The sequence below is a fragment of the Gopherus evgoodei genome, chromosome 3, assembly GCF_007399415.2.
Source record: "Gopherus evgoodei ecotype Sinaloan lineage chromosome 3, rGopEvg1_v1.p, whole genome shotgun sequence".
Lineage (NCBI taxonomy): Eukaryota > Metazoa > Chordata > Testudines > Testudinidae > Gopherus > Gopherus evgoodei.
The window spans coordinates 173,019,662-173,035,376 of record NC_044324.1 but is presented as its reverse complement, the minus strand read 5'-3'; the positions used below and the strand labels follow the sequence as shown (position 1 = coordinate 173,035,376).

The 15,715-nt window shown below is 40.4% G+C and overlaps 1 protein-coding gene across 6 annotated transcripts in view; it reads left to right on the top strand.

The window, feature by feature from the left end:
* DISP1 (dispatched RND transporter family member 1) overlaps window positions 1-15,715 on the top strand; it is a 181,712-nt gene that overhangs the window by 8,210 nt on the left and 157,787 nt on the right. For 4 of the 6 annotated variants that reach the window (XM_030557450.1, XM_030557448.1, XM_030557455.1 and 1 more), the window contains one exon: window positions 11,945-12,067. The exons of 1 other annotated variant lie outside the window; for it this stretch is intronic. The gene's annotated coding sequence lies outside the window, so the exon portion shown is untranslated. Of the gene's footprint in view, window positions 1-326; window positions 342-1,773; window positions 1,952-11,944; window positions 12,068-15,715 lie in introns of those variants that run through there. One more of the 6 variants, XM_030557451.1, reaches the window with a different exon arrangement.

Genomic DNA, 15,715 nt, shown 5'->3' with positions numbered 1-15,715 from the left:
GCAATGGCCATACTGTCCTTTGCCACTGCATCAATCTCTCCGTCCTCAGATATTGCTTCCAACTCTCTGCATTTTGGGCTTTTTTGGGGGGGCCTCTGTATTGATGCCACAAACATTTTATCATAAGCTTTCTCCCCCTCAGGTTTGCCTGCCATTCTGCTGTTAAGGGCCCTGTCGTTGAGTCTGTCCCATGCAGGTGTCATTGCTGTGCGGGTATTTAAAAAAAAAAAAAAAAGCAGCTATTATTCCTAGTCTAGGATGGCTCTGACAACTTTTTTTTACATGCATTTCTGCCTTTACCTCCTCGAGATTCTTCCATCCCGAAGATTCCCCGAGACTGGGTAAGTGGTGGTGTCTGTGCTTCATATACTGTGTGGCTGGGGCATGGATGGAGTTGGAAATTATGTTCCTGGTCTGGCTTTGCTGTGCTTATGGAGGGTGAAATGGATAATAATCACCTCTACGTCCCCTTTAGGTTGTCCTGACTCTGGATGATGATATCCTGAGATGGGTGACTAGGAGCTGGATGGACAGGTGGAAAGTGAGATCCTATAAAAATCTCCAGTTCCCTAAATAGCCCCCTCAAGGATTGAACTCACAACCCTGGGTTTAGCAGGCTGATGCTCAAACCACTGAGCTACAATAAGGGTGTGAAATATGGATCATATAATGAGACTTTGAGAGTATATGAAGAGAATGCTATGAAATTTTTCTACTTTCTGATAGATGGGATGAAAATATTGTTTCTATATGGAGAATAAGATGCCAGGGTTTCTTATCTGTAGTTTTGAGACTGAATGTGGCTATGGGAGCAGAGTTAAGTTTGGTTTTGCATTTTGCAGTGTAATAATTAAAAGACTGTATGAGCTGTGATTGTATTTGAATGTATGCCTCTCCTCCCCTAGCTGTTAATTTCTACCTTAAATGCTCAAGTTTTTGTTCTAGCATAGCAGCAGTTATTACTTATGTAAAAAGGGTGAGTGGGTCTCTCTTTTCAGCTCTCTTAATACTAGAGCTGATCAGGAGTTTTCCAGCAAAACATTTATTCAGAAAATGTCAATTCATTGTAGAGAAATGTTTTGATGAATCTACTATAGACTCATAGACTTTAGGTTCAGAAGGGACCAATATGATCATCTAGTCTGACCTGCACAAAGCAGGCCACAGAACCCTACCCATCCACTTCTATAACAAACCCCTAACCTATGTCCGAGTTATTGAAGTCTTCAGATTCGACTAAACTTTTGCTGAAACAAAGGCAGGTTTCAGGTTCTGCAGCTATGGCAGAAAACTTGCCAACTCCTGGAGCCCTGTCTAGAGCTGGGACTCTGGGTGCTGGCAGACTCCCCTCACTCCAGCAAGCAGCCCCCAGAGCCTGAAAAGCAGCTGTGAAATTGACAAGAAATGAATTTCATGTTTTGTTTCAAGAACACCATATTTCAGTGTTTCTAAAATAAATTTTTTGGCACTCTTTGGTTTTGATGGGAAATTTTGGTAAATTTGCTTTCATTCTAAATCAGAAGGAAAGCAAATTTGTAAGTAGCAAAATCTACTGCGAATAAACCCCCCTAAATTGTGGCCAGCTCTATGTAATACAAAAAAATGCGAGTTCAATATCAAGGTTATGCTTCTGCTCCCTGGATGATTGAGTATGAGTTGGGAGCCTGTTGATTTGGAGAGGGAAATGGAGAGAAATTGAACTATCTATCTGTTTTAATTGCCCTCTCTTTCTCTTCTTTCACCTTGTCCTTTCCACACCCCTGCCATGACCAGCTCTTTGGTAGCCACCAATGTCCCCAGAGAATGGCATGTCTAACTCTCCTTGGCTGGTAGGAGGGTCACTGTAGCAGGAACAAAAGAGAGTGAAATGAAGGAAGTGATCCCAGAGGGCCCCAGGAAGAAAGAGAAGGCAGTCAAATTAGTAACTCCCAAAAGTCTTAACATGTAAGAGGTGAGAAATAAGACAATAAAAGAACAAAGGTAAAACAACATATGCAAACACTTAAAGTTCTCATAATGTTACCCTTTCCCGTGAGGAGGCTGCTGAATGACTCTCAGTAATGTTTCTCATATGTTAACTGTAAGTCTTAGTAGTATGCTTTCCTTTTCCGCCAAGCCCTTAAAAATGTGATAAGGTTGTAGAGTTAATCAGACCTCTGAGTTGTTAATATTGTTGAACATTAAATGTAGTGGTCATTTCAATAAAATGCAAAAATAACGAAGTCCAGAGATCTCTCTTCGAATTGATCAATAGCATTCATTTGGTTTAGCAACTGCTATTTATTATTCTCTAGTTCAGTAACTATATGGGATTTCTAATATATAGTGTTACTTGCTTGCCTGTGACCAGTTTTTATAATGTCAGCTGTTCTTTGGTAATAGTATTTAACTTTTGCTGCACCTATAAGCAGGAGTAAAAGGACTTTTTTGGCTAAGTCCTATATAAACAGATAATTTTCAGTTTGTACCATAAGAGTATAATAAGAAGGCTATTTCCAACAAGATGATGATAATTTTGTAAGCATTTCAGAACTAAGCATTAATTATTACGGCATGTGTAACACTTTGAAGATGTTAAGTGCTTATTGTCAAAAAGTTGTGTGACAGAATCCCTCTTCAACAGTAAGTAAAATATTTTATAACTTATTTTTTAGCTTTTGAGGCTTCTCGATTCTAATAGTTTGCCCTCTTAAATGATCTTTCTTGTGAAGTCTGTAAATTAATAATTCCTTTGTCACTTACATTTTAACATTGTCTCTTGGCTAGAGTTGGAACTGAATTTTATGGATGTACATTCTGAATTTTGTGGTTATAGTAATCTGAAAAGGGTGTGTGACTGTAGATACTAGTTGGGAAGACAGTTAATACTATTTTTATTTTAGTATGCTATCTCTGACACAGATTAGAAATGACATGGAATTATGCAAAATGAACGGTTAAATATCTGAGGAGTGAGTTAACTTTATTATTTCTACAAAATATCTCTTAGATTTTAGTCAAACTGATTAAAGTGAAATAGCTTTTATAATAATGAAGATCTGAAAAATATCTGAGTTACACTTTAGTCATTGATGACATATAGTAAATTTCACTCTTAGGGAAAGAGGCTACTTGGATAAGATGTGCATGGGATAAAATCCTGAACAGCTCGTAATATATTAAGTGCTACTTCACGCCTTACTGTTTAACCCTTCCCATCTGTCCTATAGAAGGGCAACAGGGAAAGCCCTCAATCTTTCTTGAGACTAGAGAAAGTATTAATTCGATAATCATATGCTAAAACCCCCAAGATTAACAGCCTCTATTCAAATTTAGAGAGAGGGTCTGTGATGCTTTGGGGTTCAACCCAGACCATTAAAGGGTTTTCAACAGGTGCCCTGCAATTCTGGATACCTTAAATGCTATGCTGCTGTGGCTCACAGCCTGGACAACAACCGTCAGCCTTACAAGCATGTAGGTCACATCCTGGCATCCACCATCCAGTTACTTTTTGCAGCATGACCCCATCCCCTGGTCTGGAGTTTCCCCAAAACTATCTGCCCTGTTGTGTCCAGCTCTCTCCTGGAACACTCCTAGAAGTTAAATTTGCTGCTCCTTTAAAGAGATAGTAAACAGCAACTCATTAATTTAGCTGGGGTTTGTCAAATGCTCTTATTTCAATCGAAGTACTGAACTGTCTCACAGTAAAAGTAAAACAAGTTTATTAAACAAAATGTTTTAGGTTTAAGTGACGCCAAGTATAAGGAATAAGGATAGAAAAGGTTACAAACAAAAGCGAAAATTTGCATTTAACACTAAAACTGAATTTCAGTACGTTACAATCTTTGCCTAAACAGGTTTCTCACCTATATTCAGTCCCCTTAGTTGAAGGATCAATCGTTCTGTGACTTGAAGAGCTCTGGCCCCATTAGTCCCTCAAGTGATGGATGCCAAAATGGCTTTTTCTCTCTCTTTATATCTTCCCAAAGTTCTGTGGCCCTACTTCAAGAGGCAGGGAAGGCTTTTAGAAGATGCAGTCTCCCTCCCCCGTCAAGATTGTCATTTTTCCCCACTTGCTTTCTTGATGACTTTATTTATCTTGCATGTAAATACGCTTTTCTTTCTCTTTGGTCACATCTTGCTTAATTTACATCCGAGATACATTCAAGCAGGCAGAACCACATTCTTTTGTTTAGAACAGGGGTAGGCACAGCTTGGTAAATACGTTTTAATAACCTATTTGCAGCACATCTCTATAACACCCTTTGTGAATTTACTGTTCATACGTCATGCAAGAATATTAATGATCAGTGAATTATTAGTTTTCCAGCAGTGATTTATTACATGTGAACTTTTGGGTACATATCATGACAACAGTGTACCAATTGGCACTGGGGTGCTCTTAGGGTCACAGGTTTGCATGCTTCATGGGTGCTGTTAGGGTCACAGGTTTGAGTGCTTCATGAGTTGGGTAGACTGATCTTATTACACATAGGATGGGCTCTTCGTATTCTTCCGTTCTACCCCACAAACTCCCTGTCAGCCAATCTCTCATTCCCCTTCTGCCCTTTTTCTAGGGACTCCCTGCAACTACCCTCAATCTCACCTCTGTCTGTGGCTCTGTGTCTCCCCCCCATTACCCTTTCCTCCCGTACAGAGGTCCACAACTCTCCCCCATACTAGCACCCCTATGCCACTGCCTTCTTCCCAGGGCAAGTGATGTGTCTCATATCCCCTCTACCAGGTTCCTCCAGTCTCCCCTCCATCAGTGTTCTGAGTGTCCCCCATTCCCCCCACATCCATTCCCGGATTCCCCATTCTCCCCCTGCATGGCAGGGGGTCTTTGTGCACCCATATTCTCCCCTTTCCCCTTCATGCTTTCCTCCTCCCATGGTTTATGTGCTCCCCATTATCCTCTCCCCCCCCCCGCACCATAGCAGGGTCCCCTATTCTCCACCATACTAGAAGCTGTGTGCATTCCTCCACCCCATTATTATATTTTCTGTCTGGGGGAGAAATCATTCAGGGTGTCCACTTTGGGAGACTAAGCAGAGCGAGATGATATAGGAATATTATTATGAGGGAAGTCATGGGGGTCATCAACCAGTTGTTTATTCTGTAGACAGCTGCAGAGGTGCTTGAGGCCTTGACTGTACTAATCCGATGTCAAGGACTCCATGTGTCTCCCATTTTCCCCCAAATCAATAGAGTTCTGCTCATTGATGCCTATAACGTTGCCTGAAATTTGGGAACTGATTGGCTGCGGTGTTCAAAAGATGTGGCATTACCGGCAGACAAACACTGAAATGCCATTGAATTGAATATTAGGCCTTTGCAAGCTTGGCCAGTGAGATGTCTGTTTTGATCTTATGTGTAGGTAAAATGAATGACTAAGTAGCCAAAACTATGGTGATTGTCATCAGAAATGTAGATGGTAATGATAAACATTCCATGTGAGAAGAGTAAGTTTTTATTAGCCACGAGATAGGGTCAAGCTAGGAAAAATCATTTTTTCCACGCAGCCCTAGGTTACGGAAATCTGACCTGGGCAAGTGAAGTTTAATTACTGGCCAAGTGACGCGTGGTCTAACACTCAACTCGCTGACTCCTGTTTGCCTGGTTTGCCTGTCATGCTGCGTCCGACCAATTCAGAAATGTCAGGGAAATTTCTAGGCATCAGTGGGCATAACCTTATTGATTTTCCATACAAATCCGAACACAGAAAAGCCTGATTGACAGGCTGCCTTGTGCTGCAAGCAGAGGAATCTTTCTGCTGCCTACACATACCAGAGGCAGCAGCTTAACTTCCTGTGTGGAGATATTGTCCGTAGCCTAGACTCTTCACAGAAATAGGAGAGCCTTACTGGGGGGGAGAGTAACATGAGCAGGGATCCGGAGGAGGCAGGTGTTGTCAGTGGAAGCAGGATCCCAACGGGGGCAGAGCTGGAACCTGCGAAAGCGTGGGAGCATGGGGAATAGTGATGATGAAGAAAGTGGGCACCCCAGGGGTGGATGGGTATGCAGACATGGCAGTGGAGAGCTGGAGTTGGGGGAGGTGCAGATGAAGGGGGTGGGAAGTGGAGATGGATGGAGAAAATCAGGGTCCCAGGAATGGCATGGAATCAGTGGTGGGTGAAATGAGATGAAAATGGGTGGTACACAGTGACCCTGATATGCGGCCGGGGGAGGAGGAGTAAGAGAGATGGGAAGAGGGAAATGGAGGAGCCACACAGATTGTCCTCCGGGGTGGGAGCAGAATGGAGAGCAGTGGTAGCCTGAGCACACTGTGCCCAAGAGGGGAATGGAGAGATGGAAGGAGCCCATCATGGGCACAATGTGCCCAGGCTAGCAGAAATATTGATCAACTAGGTTACTGTCTGCTGGAAAAGTGACTAATCTAAATTTAAAAATGCTGAATGCAATAGTAGACTGGCATGTTCATCCTGAGGCTGAAAATGGAAGTAAATCAGCCCTCCGCTCAACTAAGTTTACAAGCTGGGCACAGGTCTTGCCGCACGTCAGATATCCTATAATCTTGCGTGGTTAGAAAACATAGGCACATCTAGAAAGTGAAATGTTTCTAATACACACAAAGATCCAGGTATAGCTGTGTGTCTTTCTCTGTCTTTCATGCCCAAATAAGAACTGCTTACTCATGATCTGCTGCTCTAAAGAATATTGATGGAAATTGTTTTCCATAAAAACAGACTAACTCAACACAATAGTGAAAACAGTTTCATCATAATTATGTCTTACACAGAATCAGCATATACAATACACAAAGATGACTTGAATATTTTGTAGAGCACCAATTAATCAGAATACTCGCCAATCTTTGCTGTAATTGTTAGTACCTGGATGCATCTCGCCTCTATTCTCATAACTTTTGTCAGTGGTCACCATGTTCAGGTGAAATGGTAGGAAAGGAAGTTTTGGCCCAATGGAATGAGACTTGAGTTCTACTTGCTTGCATCAGAAAATATTTATATTCCTAGCTAAGCATGCATTCAAGGCAAAGGGATCTTTCTTATCTTTAGCCAGAAATGACATTTATGAAATCAAGATCATTGCTGCTCCTGGATTGCCAAGAATCAATATAGATCTCCAGTGCTTTTATTCTTGATTTAAGATTGGCAAGGGGGTTACAAACACATTTCTAATGTGGACTTCATAATAGTCCTCTATGCCATTGGCACCTCGAGAGTAGACAGATGCACTCTTATTGGCTGTAGTATGGGGCATATTTCTAAAGTACCTGGTGCCACAGTTAGTGTTATGCTTGTCACTCCTTATTCCCAAAGTAGGAAGCTCACCACTCAGATGAGTTTGACTAGAATATTGGTAAGTGTCTTGTCTAAGATCAAGGGCATCTAACTGTACCCGCAGTACCATCATCTTCCTATTACTCATACTTGTCCCAGCAATAAGTGGACTTTAAAAAAACAGTACTTTCAGAAAGATGGACATGTAGTTATTTGAACCTCTTTGCATTTAGAATTGTGTGTACTCAAGCTATAAATCCAAGGTACATAGAATCTCATGACACCAACATAATTAAAAGATCCTTTTCACTCTTAAAAACTTCTCTAGGGCTTCCATGGTAATGTCACATTTAACTATGCATTTCTTTACTGTATCAAAAACTTTAATTTATTTTTGCAATAAAATATTTTTTCTGGACTGGAAAATGTGGAAAGTCTGCATTTGTCTGTATCTTTAAATCGTTTGATAGTTAAATGTTTGTACCTGATTAAATTTCTAGTTAGGGGATGGAATATCAACAGTGAGACTAGACAAAGCAGATAAAGTATGGGAACTGTTCACATAAAACTTCAATTCACCTGGAATGTGAGGGGTATAGTATATCTCAAATTACAACTGTGCTGAAGGGCAGAACTGAAATTGAAGATGTGATTTTAAAAATCCCCCTTCAAGTCTTTTATTACTTTCACAGCCATAAATTACTGTCAACTATAATAGGCATGGTGAGTTCTCCGACACCTCCGGTTTCAGTGAGTGAAGAAGTTTCTAGACTTGAAATAAACTTTTGGATAGATTTTTTTGTCTCAAATTTAAAAGTATACCTAATACAGATTTTTTTTTTTTTAAATCTAAGATACTTATATGGCTTTCATTATGATAATATTTGAGCACCTCACAATCTTCAGTGTATTTATCTTTAAAAGACACCTGTGAGGTACAGAAGTATCATCCCTGTTTTACAGATGGGGAACCATGGCATAGAGACTAAGGCTAGGTCTACGCTACCATTTAATTTTGGTATAACTTGTGTTGCTCAGAGGTGTGAATAAGCCACCCCTCCGAGCAACATAAATTACACTGACCTAAGCATTGGTATGGACAGGGCTATGTCTGTGGGTGAGCTGCTACCACCTCTTGCACAGGTGGAGTTATTATGGAGTCGGCATAGAACATCTTCATGAGGTGCACTACAGCGCTTCTAGTGTAGGCTAGGCCTTAGTTAAACTCCCACAGGAAATTTGTGCAGAGCATGGACTTGAACCCAGGTTTCCCAAAGAACCTTAACCACTGGACCTACTTAGCATATAGGTACTTATAATAGGAGCACTCAGGGACCAATTTTTTTATTTATCTATCTTTTTGTATAGGTTTTGAGACAAATAGAAGTAAGGCAATTCAGTTAAGGCTGCTACTGTTATGATTTACTTGGAAAATTACAGATAACTTCACATGTGAACTAAAATAACTATCTCTGTTATGCACAGTATGCTAAACCACTGTGAACAAGTACCAGGAGAATTTCTGCCATTCAGAACAGATTTCATTCTAACCCTATACACACATTCTCACTTATTATAGAAACTAGCGGCAATAAAGTCAATGGATCAAACACTAGGATAATGCAATATTTTAATTTTATTAAGACCCTTTGAAACTAGGGTACATGATGTATATACATCATGACCATTTTACACAAGTGACATGCTAAAACAAAAATCATAAATATTTTATTTTATTGTATTTTATTAATTTTATTACTTTTTTATTTTTAGTTACTAACATTTTTAGTACAGCTCATTGTGTTTCTGTGGTAGTCTGATAAAGTTATTAAAATACCTAGTTTAGAGATGTTCCTGATCATATAAGAAGACTGAGACCCTGATCTTACAAGGAGCTCCATATGGGCCAATGTAAGCATACAAGAATGAGGAAAAAATTACAAGATACTACAATTGTATCTAAGAGTTTAGAAAATAATACATATTGTACTTGAGAAATAGTATATCATGTAATTAGGTTATCATCATGCATGTGCACAAGGAAGTTGTATTAAGGCTGAACATACAACTTTAGCTAGACATTTTCTGATGTAGATACTTAACTGTTGCATTAACATAGATTTTTGCATTAATTTACTGTTAGTAGTGGACATTGCCAGTTTCAGGTTAAATTTGGTACCTTGGTAATTTTGTTTTCTGTTAAAAGTGATAGAGACTGTGGAAACAATTTGAGGAAACAATTACTGGTACTTGCTTTGTGAGTGGTGGTGGTGGTGAATAATGATTAAGTACTTTCATTTGTCCAGCCAACGTACATCCGAACATAGACTTTTCCATGGTCTTTCCATAAGGGGATGATGTGATTGTGTTTTATCTTTGTCTTGAATATCTTCAAGTGCTACAAACCAAATATCTTGACCAGGAAATTAAGCAGCTGTTTTAAAGCGTTCTTTTGCTTATAGTGGGGCGTGTGTGAGTGGTCAGTAAAATGAAAAGCAAGTTGTTGGTATTTTCTCAGCTGTTTTATTTTTTAAAAACCAGAAATGCAGAAATTTCCATAATGCTTTTTATGTTGACTTTTCCGATAAGCGCACTTAACAACAGTACATCCAACAAAGATAATAGGTTGAGTTTCAGAAAAATTCAACAGTGGGTCTGGTATTTAGCTATCGTTTAAGTATGTACAAGTAACATAGCATTCGTGAGCTTGTGATCTCAGTGTTTCTCTTTGGAATTATCTTGATGTTCTTCCTCACTAGCCCTAAAGAGAGATGGTCTGGCTGTATTGTTTGTCTAGAGCTTCCTGGTGCAGTTGTGACTTTGACTTTTTGTGCTGTAAGAAGCCCAGGCTAAAGCTATGATGATGGGATGACAAGGCTAAAGCCTGGTCTAGAAAGCACTGGAAAATTAGGTCAGTTTAACTATGTTGGTCAGTGACATGAAAAATCCACACCTCGGAGTGGCATTGTTAAGCTAAATCCCCATGTAGAGAGAGCTGAGTAAATGGAAGAATTCTTCCGTTGACCTAGCTAGTGCCTCTCAGGGACGTGGATTACCTATACCAACGGGAGAACCCTCTTGTCAGTGTAAGTGGTGTCTACAACTGTAACATAGCAACTGTAGTGGTGCAGCTGTGCTGCTGTAGCATTTAAAGTGTTGAAAGACCTAAGACATCTCTCTGCTCTGGGAGTCCAGTGATGTTTAACAGTATATAAGCTTGGCCAGCAAAGTTCCTGCCTGTCCACTCTGTCGTGCAGTGTTCTTTCCTTTTTGTAAGCAGGGTTATGTGAAGAGCTGCCTCAGTAGTTCACAATATTAACTGATAATGGTGCTAACGTTGACTAGTTCTTCTAAGGCTGAACTATGTCACCAAGAAGGTTATGTGGTTTTGCTAAGGCCTCCAACTAGAGTTAACACCAAGGCTGATTGTGTGTAGGTCTTCCTTTATTTCATGCTTATGTGACAAATTTTCTTTCTTTTATTATTGTGGACTCGTATGACGAGTGTTGTATCAATAATAAAATTATGCAAAAGAAAACAGTGTTGTGTTGTGTTACAATGTAATCTCAGTTGTGAAACTAAAGGTAGCTGTTTCTTACTGGGCACTAATTACTTTGAAGTTGCCTTATTTGAGATTGACCCAGTTGGGGGGTGGGAGGAAAGAGCTTTAGTTTCATGTTTAATTAACACACGTGGGAAAAGATTAACACGTATCAGTATTGCTTGCACTGTTTCACTCAATAGAAAAATTATGCAGCAATTTTTTCCCTTTTTGTAGTTTTAACTCTTCCACTTCTCATCCCCTCACCCTCTTTGTGTATTTGAATCTGTATTGGTTATTAATTCATAAATCTTCAGTCAGTTAAATCAAGTAATTTTAGCTATTATTATTTTTTATTTATTGATTAATAATAATAATAATGTTTCTGACTGCACATGCTTCCTCCTGCCCAGGATGCCAGTACTTATTTAGAAACTGATACCAATGCTGTTCAATTTAGTGACGTAACCTAAACTCAGTCCTTTAGTTAGTATGAGTTTGTAGAACAGAAATGTACTATTACAGTATTCAGGCAAGGCCAAATATTTTTAGCAGCTTTATTTAACAAGTTCCTTGTACCAAAGTAGGCTGATTGGTCGCATATGAAGACTGCATGCTGTTGAGCACTTAGTTTATTATGATGCAGATGACCAGATCAACAATTGTCATAAGTAGAGCTGGCTGAGAATTCTTCAACTAAATATTTCCATGTCAAAAGTTTTTTAATTTTTGGTATTATGTCCTGTTTTGGCACTTTCAGAGCAGAAGTTCCATCTTTTGGTTTGAAATACCTTTGTTTTGAAATTTAATTTGTAGTGAAATTTAAATAAAAGCCAAACAAAACATTTCAAAAGTATTTAAATGAAATAATGTTTGAACAAATTGGGGTTTTTTTAGTTTCAGTTTGAAATTTTTCAAGATTTTGATCTTGTCCCAATTTGGAAAGGGAAAACTTTTTGCAATATTAAAAAATTTCCCAGGATGGCAAAATCATTTCCCACACAACTTGAGTCACCGTATACCTGTAGATTCTGACTGGTTTTGTGCGTACTTTGGAGGGAAAAAAAACTTCAGATATAATTCTTTAGTACTATAAGTAATAACAATCAAGGGCCTCTTGTGTACAATCGTATGACTAAACGTATACTGTTTTCCCTTTTAGGTATCTACAAGCAATTGGCACAGGATCTTGGCTTTATACTCTTAACTGTCTTAGAGGGTGAGTTTTACGACGTTGGGAAATAGCAATTTCAGCTGAGATCGGAGCTGTGACATTGATCTAAAGGTAGGTCATGCAGAATTCTGGAAGTTCCATTCTTCAGAAATTTCAAGTTTTAATCTTGGTCTGGTTTAAATATTGTAGACTGGAATTCATTATGCAATAAAACAGGTATTTAATAGACATCTTTAAGTTTCAGTGACTCTTTTGTCTTGAAATCACTTTTCTTTTTTCCCCAGCCAACTTCTTTCTAAATCAAGGTTCACTATATCTGAATTTCAGTGAGCACTTTATGATGCACTCTTTGAGCGCAAGGCCTTTTCTTCTATTTCACTGTGCATAGAATCAGAATACGGCTCAATGCAACAAATATAAATAAAAAGGATACAATGGTGGTTGTTAATCTCAGGTCCTCATCATGCATTTTCTCTTCTTGTGATGATGTTGGGCCTTGGGTATCTTAGTTAGTGTCACATCTTTATTATATATCTGGTATTCCTACTCCCTCCTTCTCAAAGAGAACTACTGCATCTTTCCTCCAGCTAGGAGGACAGGACAAGAACCTTCTACTGAAACTGTTGCTACACTGCTGCTTTATACAAACAAATGAGATCTTTGGGTCAATCAGTGAGGTACACATTGCTGCTGTACTGCAGCCCCCCCAGAGCAAGTTTACCCCCAGAGCTGAAAAATCACATCTCTTATCAAATTATGTTGGGTACAGTATGTCAAATTTCAAGGTTTCAGTCTGATTTACTTATTGCTCTAGTTGGAGTTGTTATATTCCATATCTCAATCTCTTAATTTCAAATGCTGGTCTTTTTCTCTTGAACTAACAATTAAAAGTAAAAGATGCAAAAATAAGGGAGAGTATGGATCACTGGAGGGAGACTAGGCCTGGGAGACAGAACCCCCTGAAATCTAATCTACTTCTCTTCTCCTCCTGTAGAATGTGGCTAATGCCTCAGATGGGTGCTGTGAGAATTAATTTTGTCCAGCTCTTTAAAGATTGGAAGTCCCCCAACAAACCTTTTTATGCAGAAAAAATGAATTACTATCTAACATAGTGAAGACCAGAGCCCTTGACTTGAGACTGACTAAGCATATTTGATACTTCCTTCTTTGGCTTTTTGCTGCAGAGAGTGCGTACCCATAGTTAAGATTTTGCTAGCTAAAACCCACTACAGTGATAACATTTACCATGATGGCACAAGTTTTCTAATTATTTTTACCTGTTTTTGTTTTTTTTTAAATGATGATACAAAAAAATTGCTCCAGGATTATTTCCCTTGTTACTTTGAAAACTTCTGCAGAATGCAGTGCATATTTTCAGTTGGCTGACTATGGCAATATATAAAAAAATCTATGCAAAGCTTGCAACAGAATATTTGAAGAGCTACAGTTACTGTCACATTTAGGGCTTGTCTACATGGGAGATTCATACCAGTATAAGCTAGGATGTGTGTTTAAGCTGATATAGTTGTACTGGTATAACCCCTGTGTAATAGTTGCTTTTTTCGGATTAGCTCATGTTGTTTGGGTAGGGACTTAAGCTAATTTTTTTTAAAAAGTCACTCATATACTGTAATAAGAGTGTCTGGGGTGGGATGGGGTGGTGGTTTTACCAATATAACTGTCTACCTGGAAAAGTTTTACCAAGGTCTTAGTGCTGAACTTCCATGGGTAGAATGCAGGGTCCTGAAAGGGGCAGGAAGTTCTCGTTTTCAAATTCAAGCGTGCCTGTTACTGTCTATGTAGCTTTCTTTGTCCAGATGTTTTTAAATATAGACTTCCACTCTGGCTTGCATTCAAATCTGCTTCCCCCTACCCCATAGTGTTGTTAGCTAATTGAACAAACCCTGCTTGGAGCAACTGTTAATAGGAAAGTGGTTGTGCGGGGGCTCTTGGGGTTCCTGTAACACAATTCCTATGGACCTATCAGATTGTTAAAGTGACAGAGCTGTTATAGAAATGAAAAAAATTCAAAGATCAGTCTGTTACGCTGAAGAGAATTTCACTGTTGCTTTATAAATTTCATTTCCCCCTTTTAGTCCCTCTTCATTTTATAGTTCCCATGGTGACTCCTTATCTAAGCCAGTAAACCAGATAAACTACTTCAGAAGCCAGCTAGGGCACAGATCCAATATTTTGGAGGCATTTTTAATTTGTATTATTAATCTGACTTTTTTGTAGCTGCCTCCCTTTTTTCAGGGGCACCTTTTGTATGAAAGGAATAAGCCTCTATTTGAGTATTTGGAATAATGTAGTTGGCTGCAGATGTCTTCATACTTTCAGCTGAGGAAAAAATAGATCTTTCGAAAGTTCAGGATCTACACCCATGCACTACCTTATAGGGCTGGAAGCAATACATGACAGTTAGCTAGCAAACAGGAGCAGCAAATGGGAGTTTTGTGAAGAAGTGCTCCAGGTGAAAGAGGAGCAACTATGTAATCCTTGGAGTGAGTTTGTTGTCTTAGTATTTTGTCATGTGTCTGCTTGCCATGTGCCTGCTTGATTCAATTTTATAGTATGGTTTCTCTTGAGGGCTGTGTGCTGAGCCTAGATTCCTGCTAGGCTAGGCTGAAAGCTTCCTAATGAGGCTGTAGCCTGCTATTCTTGGGGCTTGTCTACATCACAAAGTTGCAGCGCTGGTGAGGGGGTTACAGCGCTGCAACTTAGGAGGTGTACACATCTGCAGGGCATCCCCAGCGCTACAACTCCCAGTTTGCAGCGCTGGCCGTACTCCCGTTTTGTCTCGGGTGTAGAGGATCCAGCGCTGGTGATCCAGCGCTGGTAATCAAGTGTAGACACTTACCAGCGCTTTTCTTGACCTCCGTGGAATAAGCAGGTATCCCAGCATACCTGAGGAAGCGTCTGGTAATCAAGCAGGTCTCCTTCCCTGCGGTTTGCAGGGGGGTTCGGGGAACGCGAGAGCAAACCGCGGCGAAGCTGGTCTCCTTTCCCGGTTTGCTCTCGCGTTCCCCGAACCCCCGTGCAAGCAGGTCTCCTTCCCTGCGGTTTGCAGGGGGGTTCGGGGAACGCGAGAGCAAACCGCGGCGAAGCTGGTCTCCTTCCCCAGTTTGCTCTCGCGTTCCCCGAACCTCCGTGCAAGCAGGTCTCCTTCCCTGCGGTTTGCTCTCGCGTTCCCCGAATCCCCGAGCAAGCAGGTCTCCTTCCCTGCGGTTTGCAGGGGGGTTCGGGGAACGTGAGAGCAAACCGCGGCGAAGCTGGTCTCCTTCCCCGGTTTGCTCTCGCGTTCCCCGAATCCCCAAGCAAGCAGGTCTCCTTCCCTGCGGTTGGCTCTCGCGTTCCCCGAACCCCCCTTGAAGCCGCCCAACAGCGCTGCAGTGTGGCCACATCTAACACCACTTGCAGCGCTGGTTGCTGTAAGTGTGGCCACTCTGCAGCGCTGGCCCTATACAGCTGTACTAATACAGCTGTAACAACCAGCGCTGCAAAATTGTAGATGTAGACATACCCTTGGATTCCTAACTTCTTTAGGATCCCTTGACCAGGGGTCGGGGCTAACTCAGGGAGAACAGGGGTTTAAAAAACCAGCTTCTAAGCAACCAGAGGAGCTAGGAAACAGAGGAGTTTAGAGAAGGCATGTGAGAGCCAGATAAACCTAACAAACGTACTCTAAACTTAGGCCAGTGATGCCCCCCCCAAACAAACAAAAAATCATAGCACAAAGAAGCAAAAACCCCTGCAAGA